Below are 8,671 nucleotides of genomic sequence, written 5' to 3' on the forward strand. Positions count from 1 at the left end.
GAACAGCCCAGCGAGGGAGGTGCACGACCGTCCCCACTTTCCAGTGGACGGGACCGGGACTCAGAGCAGCAAAGCGAGTCACCCGCTCACAGAGCTGGTCGGGCCTGCGGGTCTCGCTGCGCGGGGCGGGGGGCTGCCCGAGCCGACCGGGGTCTTCTCTTTGGAGACTGCCCGGACCCCCGGTGTTCTGGGTCCCCTACTTGGGTGTAGGTGTGAGGACGGGTCTGGGTGCGCCTCTGCTGGGCTGACCTGGATGACTTCCCTAGTAAAGCAGAGCAAGAGCTTTGTCCCCCGGGGGCCGGGAAGGCTGGAGGGTGTTCCAACGGTGCCCGCGTCAGTGGCCGGCCCTCATGCCCCCGCCATCCTGCAGCTCCGGAGTAAGTGTCCCTCGCCCCAGGTGCCACGGACGGTGCCGAAGCTCCTGCAGCTCTTGCTCCCCGCCTAGACCCCCACTCCCATGCCGGCCCACCCGGCTCGGGCGCCCTCCATGCAGCCGGTTGCCTTCTCCAAGCTCCCCTGCCGCTCCTTAAGGCGGGCGCCGTCCCCGGGGCTCCATCCCCTCTACCAGCGCAAGGCGAGGGGCCTGCCTCCCAAAGATGGTCACCCGGGCCTGAGTCCTGGCTTGACGGCCCGCTGGCCCCGGGCCCTGAGTCGAGGCCTCTCCAGAGCGCGGCCCCCCTGGCTGTGCTGGCCGAGCAACACCAAACGGTGGCCGCCCTTCACCAGCAGGTGACACTGCAGCACTGGGGGGAGGGGGAGCCTAGCTGCGATCCCCTGGCCTCCGGCGGGTCCTCACGTCCTCCCGTGTCCTTAGGGAGTCAGGGAGCAGTTGCCTCCACCCCATGCCCGGGGTCCCCCGGGACTCGGGCCCCAACGTCGTGCGCTCTGTCACCTCTTCCCTCACGCGTTCAGTGACCGCCTGTGTCTACACAAGAACACGCGGTGCTGCGCTGGAGGTAGGCCGTGTTTAAATAAAGTCACCGCACGCGAGCCACGCGGTTACGAGGCAGCGAGGCAGCGGCGTGCTGACTCGGACAGATCTCCACCGGGAATCGTGCGGGAAACGGAGCCGGGGGCCCCGCCGCCTGTGGGATGCCGCACGCTGTGAGAAGGGAAGTGGAGGCACACATTGGCTTATGTGCTTATATACGTTTATAAACCTCGGCGGGGGGGGTGACACGCACACAAGGTGAGCAAACCCACTGGGAAGGGGGCCCCAGACATACAAGAGACTGGCCCAGTGGTTGCCTCGGGGAGGGGGCGGGAAGGCTGGGGGACAAAGGCGGAGGGACCCTTACTTCGGGATTATAGGCTTTCATAGATCCTGAATTGTTTCTCGGGGCATATGACATCTATTCCAAAATCAGTAAAAGTTGGGGTGCCTGGGTGGCTCAGCCGGCTAAGCGTCCAACTCGGTTTCAGCTCAGGTCCTGATCTCAGGGCCGTGGGATCGAGCCCCACGGTGGGCTCTGTGCTCAGCAGGGAGTCTGCTTGAGATTCTCGCTCTCCCTCTGCCCCTCCCCCTGCTCCAACTCTCTCTCTCTCTCAAATAAATAAATCTTTAAAAAAATAAGTAAAATTAAAAAAAAAATAATGAAACAGCCCCAAAGGGAGCATGGCATGGGGAAGACAGAGCCGGAGCCTGGTTCGGCGCGTCCCTGCTCCCGCCACTGACCCTTTGGGACCTCGTTTCCCGCACACCTGAGATTGATAACTGGGGTTCGGTGAGGGCAGGAGGGCGCCCCTCCCGCACGCGCCTGCCACAGCAACCGCGCCCACTGAGCGGCAGCTATTGTCATACCTGTCACCGTCCTGGTCGGGCCTGTTTCCGGCACCCGGTGACACAGACGTGAAGGGACACACCCTTACCTTGCTTGAGGACAACAACGCCTGGGGGGGCTGATGACGCACCTGACCCAGGAGCCGGGGCAGGACGCGGGCAGAGGCGACAGCTGCGCCTGGTCTCCAGAGATAAGTAGGCACGATCAGGGGACAAGCGGGGAGGAAGGGCGTTCCAGGCTGTGGGGGGGGGACAGGCTGGACACGCGTGTAGCCACCGCACGCACACAGAGCAGCGGACGCGCGCGGTCGTGAGCAGCCGTGTGCACGCCCAGCCCGTCCTACACGCGCCCCCGCCCGCGCACGAGGCCCTCGCACCTGCCACCAGGGGCTTCGGCTGCTGTGCGGGGAGGGCGGGGCAGCACGGGGGTCGGGGTGTGGGCTGGGGACAGACTGCGGACGGCCTGCGGGACCCCAGGCGGGTCACTTAACCCCTCTGTGCCTCAGTTCCCTCGCCGCTCACGGGGCCGTCATGAGGTCTGCATGAGGCAGTTCCCCTACAGTTCACGGCTGTTCACTGGTCCGATTTCTAAGGCTCGTATTAACACACTTCAAGTACTTAATAATATCTTAGTATCACTACATTGTGTTCATGTTTCTTTTTTTTTTTTTTTAAGATTTTTATTTATTTGAGAGAGAGAGAGAACATGAGGAGGGGGTGGGCAGAGGGAGAGGGAGAAGCAGGCTCCCCACTGAGCAGGGAGCCCAATGCGGGGCTCGATCCCAGGACCCTGGGATCATGACCTGAGCCGAAGGCAGACACTCAACAACTGAGCCACCCAGGCGCCCCTGTGTTCATGTTTCATAGTGTATGTTCATGTTCTCTTACACACATGCCGAGCGGGCACGCATGTATTAGCTATCCACACAAAAGCCTCCACGCGCCCCCTCGTACATCTCATGCACACCCACATGTGTGTGTTTACACGTGCACACTCACTCCAGCACACACACGCTTTCAGGCACACGCACATGCAGACACACATGTGTGTGCACACACACGCACCCTCTCCACATGCTCACGCCGCCTCCGCCCCCTCCTCCCGAGCTGAACGTCCACACAGGGCAATGAGAGAGGTAGTCCCCAGTGTCTCCCCAGGCTGAGCCCGGCCAGTCCCCCAGGCTCCAGGCTGCCTTCCTGGACCCGCTGAGAAGGGCGGACCCAGACTGATGCCAGGAACCACATTCTAGAGCCGCTGGGTCAGAGGCTGCTGCTCTGGCTGGAGAGAAGCCTCCAGAATCATGGTGTGTGTTCTTAGCCAGGGAGCCCCTAGAGGGCCAGCCCAGCTGTCCCTGCACCCAGCACAGTGCCCAGTGCTGAGCAGGAGGCCTGGCTCGTGGCGATAATTCTATTGAAAATAGTTGCCTTTGGATTGTCCATTTCATCTTCATCTCCCCTCTGAGCTGCGAGTTTCGTGAAGATAGGGCTCGCGTGTGACTTGTCTTTGTCCCCAGAACCAGCTTCTGGCAAAGAGTGGTCATCCGTGAGTAGATTAGCTAAGATATATTTGATTGTGAGAAGCAATGACAGTAAAAAAGAAAGACAATTAGGGCGCCTGGGTGGCTCAGTTGTTAAGCGTCTGCCTTCGGCTCAGGTCATGATCCCAGGGTCCTGGGATCAAGTCCCGCATCGGGCTCCCTGCTCAGCGGGAAGCCTGCTTCTCCCTCTCCCACTCCCCCTGCTTGTGTTCCCTCTCTCGCTGTGTCTCTTTCCGTCAAATAAATTAAAGAAAAAGAAAAAAAAAAGAAAACTATTTGAGGTCACACAGGAGATCTGGGTGCTTTGCCCACCCCAATTGCCTTCCACAGTGTTTGAACCCCCTCAGTGCCCATGGAAAACAGGCCTACGCCTTTCCAAAGGAGCAGCGGTGACCCAGAACTTGCGCCCACTCCGTCCTGGGAGCAGTGCTTTGCTTTCTACGAACACCTGCGGGAGTGGTGCGGGCTGGGCCCTAGGTGGGCGTGGCCCCTGTGAGGGCCCTGGAGCGCGGGCCTCCCTGCCCCGGGGCATCCCCGCCTCGGCTCCAGGTCCGTTTGGCTGCTGGTGATGGTCAGGGCACCAGTTCGTGTATCTGAGTGTGGTGAACGGAGTGGAAAAATAGTATTTGCCTATCTGCCCAGCCACTATCCGGCTGGAAGAGATCGTGACTCTAATATATTACGTTTTAGAATTCTAATATTAAGTGAGAATTCTAATATAAGGGAGTACAGAATTCTCAGCTTCCATAATTTGATTATTTGGCATTCTTGGATTCTAGGAGTCTTTGTCTTTCACTCCCAAAAGCTGGGACTAAGGCAGGCCGCGGCTCCTTCCTCTGGGCAGTGAGGAAGTGGGCTGCCTGGAGGATACGGAACAGCGGGAGGCAGCTGGTTTGGGCCTCTCGGAGGAAAGGGACCGGGACCTGTGCATTTTGCCATCTTTTCCTGGAACCTCTGGTCTTGTTTTGTGTGTTGCTTTCAGACACCCGAGGCCCCCCACCCAGGCACCGCTCCTTCTCTCCTCCTCCAGGCGGGCTCTTGCTTACATGAGGGGCCCCAAGGTCAAGCTCAGCTGACTGCTTTGATAGCAGAGCACGTGTCCTGAGGTTAGCAAAACAGCTGGTGCTGATGTTCGGTATCACTGCTTTTTGAAAGAAAAAGAAACACAAATGGCCCCTCCGTGTGCCCTGGGCTTCATCAGCAGGCTCCGCTACTGAGTGACAGAAGCAGGGCCTCAGGCGTAGGACAGGGTGCTCCGGGGCCTCTTCCAGGAGACCCCCACCTCCAGAGCCTTCCATGACCTTCCTGGCTGTGACCGCCTGGCCAATGCTTGTCCATGGCAGGAAAGGACACACACCCTGAGCACTAGGGAAGATGGATGGCAAGTCCAGCGAGGCAAAGTCCCCAGAGCAGGGCTAAGTGGGGGACTAGGCAAGACCACAGGCCGAGCTACGACTGAGACCAGCTGTCCTTGACACAAGCCAGGTGTGAGTGCCGAGCTCGGGGACAGGGTTGTGGTTTGGCCTCATCCTGAGCCTGATGTGGGGGACGAGGGGTGGTTAGAAAAGACTGGCCCAGGGGTCTGGAATGGGGCCCGGGGTGGGGTAGGCGGCCCATGGCACGAGGCCCCCGAGAGGCCAGCAAAGGGTCTCCAGCCTGGAGGTGCTGCGGGGTGGGGCTCTAAGGATGGGGGGAGAGCAGGGGAGGGGAGGGGCGGTGGCATTTGGCTGGCACCCTGCCTCTCGCCCTCAGGTGTGGGGCTCAGAACAGGCGTTGCTGCGGGACTCGGCCTTGAACACTGGTCCTCCAACTTACTCTGCACATTTTCACCCTACAGATGAGCTGCAAGAAGAGGGCAACAAATACTCCGCTATCCCTTGCCCGGGCTCACCAGCTGTTGCAACGCGGTCCCTTTTGCTTTCTCTCTCGTGGTTCTCTGTCGACACCATGCCTGATACGTACACGTCTGCCAAGCTACACAGATGCCTAGCCACGTAGAGTTTGCTGAGTGATTTGAGCTGCGGCCATCACGACCCTCTCTCTCAATCCTTCCGAGCGCATCTCCGAAGTAGACAGCACTGGCCTCCATCATCACCGTCCAAGGCGCACTCAGGAAATAGAACCCAGGTACAATAGCATCTAATACACAACCCGCATTCAAATTTCCCCACCTGCTTCTGTGATGTGCCTTACAATTTGTTCTTTTTATTTTTTTTAAAGATTTTATTTATTTATTTATTTGGGAGAGAGAGAAAAAGCGCACAGAGGGAGAGGGAGCAGACTCCCCACTGAGCAGGGAGCCCGACACGGAGCTCGATCCCAGGACCCCGAGATCATGACCTGAGCCGAAGGCAGACACTTAAACGAATGAGCCACCCAGGCGCCCCAAATAAAATCTTTAAAAAAAAAAAAAAATGCAAGCTCCAATCAAGGATCACATGTTGTATTTACAATTTGTTCTTTTTTTAAAATGCAAGCTCCAGGGGCACCTGGGTGGCTCACTCGTTTAAGTGTCTGCCTTCGGCTCCGGTCACGATCCCGGGGTCCTGGGATTGAGCCCTGCGTCGGGCTCCCTGCTTCTCCCTCTCCCCCTGCTGCTCCCCCTGCTTGTGCTTGTTCTCTCTCTCTCTCTATCAAATAAATAAATATACAGTGAAAGAGGGAACACATGCAGAGGAAGTGGGAGAGGGAGAAGCTGAGCAGGGAGCCCGATGTGGAGCTCAATCCCAGGACCCTGAGATCATGACCCGAGCCGAAGGCAGACGCTTAACGACTGAGCCACCCAGGCGCCCCAAAATCTTTTTTTTTGTTTTTTGACAGAGAGAGACACAGCGAGAGAGGGAACACAAGCAGGGGGAGTGGGAGAGGGAGAAGCAGGCTTCCCGCTGAGCAGGGAGCCTGATGCAGGGCTCGATCCCAGGACCCCGGGATCATGACCTGAGCCGAAGGCAGACGCTTAACAACTGAGCCACCCAGGCACCCCAAATAAAATCTTTAAAAAAAAATGCAAGCTCTAATCAAGGATCATGTGTTGTATTTAGTTGGCAGATTTCTTTTGTCTCCTTTAATCTGGAATATGCCTCCTGCCTTTTGCAGTCTTTCGTGACTTAACGTTTTTGGAGGGTCCAGGCCTGTCATCTTGGAAAATGTCCCTCAGTTTGGGTTTGTCCAGTTCTTTTCTCATGATGAGATCCAGGCTGAGTTTGAACAGGGTAAGGCCCCCGATTCCTCGTGGGAAGCTGTTATCCAGACATGTTGACTTAATGTCCATGCCTGTGACCTTGGCGGCGGGGTGGGGGGTGCCCCACTCCAGCACTGTCATCATTTCTAAAAGTCTTAGTTAATCCAAATGGTGACAAAGGTGACATTGCTGTTGTTTACAGGTGCACATCTCTGCTTACTTATGGGGTCAAGGAGATGCTGGTATTTACTGGTCTATAATGATCTGTTCATGTCCTCTCTCCCACTGGGGTGTTACCATTTTCTTCGTAAGGATTTGTAAGCATCTTCTGTACGCTACAGATATTTACCATTCGTCATGTTTCCTCTGAAGGGTTTTTTCTATATTTTGTTTTTTCATCATACGTATGTTTTTGGACATTATGAAGGTTCTGTTTTCTACAAAATACGTGCTTATTGTTTGCCAAAATAAAACAATATAGAACTATTTTAAATTACAAGTTTAACCAACTAGAACTGTATGAAGTAAAAAATAAGAGCCCACCATGACCCCGGTCCCCCTGTCAGAGGAAACGGTCGGCAATAATGTGAGGGTAAGCACGCACACATCCATGGCCCCCTTGCCCAGCTTGGAGAACCACGCTGGTCCCAGGGCTGCGCCGTTGGTTTTTTTCAACCAATCTCTCATGCACCAGCATGCATTTCTTGGTAAGAAGCCCAGTGTCAGGGTGCCTGGGTGGCTCAGTCGTTAAGCGTCTGCCTTCGGCTCAGGTCATGATCCCAGGGTCCTGGGATCGAGCCCCACATCGGACTCCCTGCTCCTAGCGGAAGCCTGCTTCTCCCTCTCCCGCTCCCCCTGCTTGTGTTCCCTCTCTTGCTGTGTCTCTCTCTGTCAAATAAATAAATAAAATCTTAAAAAAAAAAAAGAAGAAGAAGAAGCCCAGTGTCGCCCTCTTGAGGTTTCTTCCAGAATAGTCTGAGAATCCCAGGGGATGACTCAGTCTAGAGGAGGCCAGTCTCACTTCACAGTGCCCAGTCCTGCCTGCCTGTGGGCCCCAAGGTTACAGCCTTCTCGTTCATACCAGCGCCCGTCCTCGCTCCCTGAAGTGGGAATGACACCAGAAAGGGTGGGTCGGGCATGGCTTCTAGCCCAAGCCACACGTGGCGTCTGTCCCCCGCCCCCCCCCAGGCATTGTGAAATGCCCGCCTCTGGCCCCGGGCTTGGGTCACCTGTCCACGCCCCTTTTCCCACAGAGCATATTCCCTCTTTTGAGGCATAAGTGTCCTATGGTCAGGACTGTCGCAATTCAGATGGCAGGTAATCTGACCCACTCACCTGCTCGAGGGAGAGCTTGGGGACCAGAGCTCATCCCTCCTGGGGCTCCCCCAGGCCAGAGGCAAATTTGCCCACTTCATTCCCAGATTAAGGGAGGGAGGGTCGGCTTTGACAGTTAGTTAAGAGCAGGGTGCCAGACCTGTTTTAGGCAAGTTCCTTCCCCATCTGTCTAAGGAAGTTAGAACAACAACAGGAGATCCAATGCATCAGGACCTATGGATAGAGCCCTCAGCACAGTGCCAGGCACATAGAAACTGCTCAATAAGCGTGAACTATTATTTTATGCCTAATATAGACGGGAACTCTCCAATTTGCCTATTCTATAAAAATGAGATCCCACAGACACATTTTTCTTCACTTGCTTTTCTCAAGTCACACTCCATAGCCACTTGGCCGTGTCTACACGGGCAGCCTCTGCCCCGGGGTAAGAGGCGCAGAGCCCTCCACAGGACGGCATCCACACAGCAGATTAAACTGTCTCTGTGAGGTCAAAAGCCTTAGTCTTTTCCTTGGCGATGTCGCCTGTTACGTTAAATCTTAGGAAGTTAGTTGAAGTTTGACTGTGCATTTTTTTTCTTTTTTAAGTAGGCTCCGTGCCCAGTGTGGGGCTTGAACTCACCACCCTGAGATCAAGAGTCTCATGCTCTGGGGAGCCCGGGGGGCTCAGTCTTGGTTAAGAGTCTGACTCTTGATTTCAGTTGAGGTCATAATCTCAGGTCATGATCTCAGGGTTGTGAGATTGAGCCCCGTGTCAGGGCTCTGCACTCAGCGTGGGTCTGCTTAAGATTCTCTCCCACACCACTGCCCCAACCCAGAAAGAAGGAAAGAAAGAAAGAA

This window comes from Phoca vitulina, unplaced genomic scaffold (genome assembly GCF_004348235.1).
Source record: "Phoca vitulina isolate PV1807 unplaced genomic scaffold, GSC_HSeal_1.0 scaffold19, whole genome shotgun sequence".
NCBI lineage: Eukaryota > Metazoa > Chordata > Mammalia > Carnivora > Phocidae > Phoca > Phoca vitulina.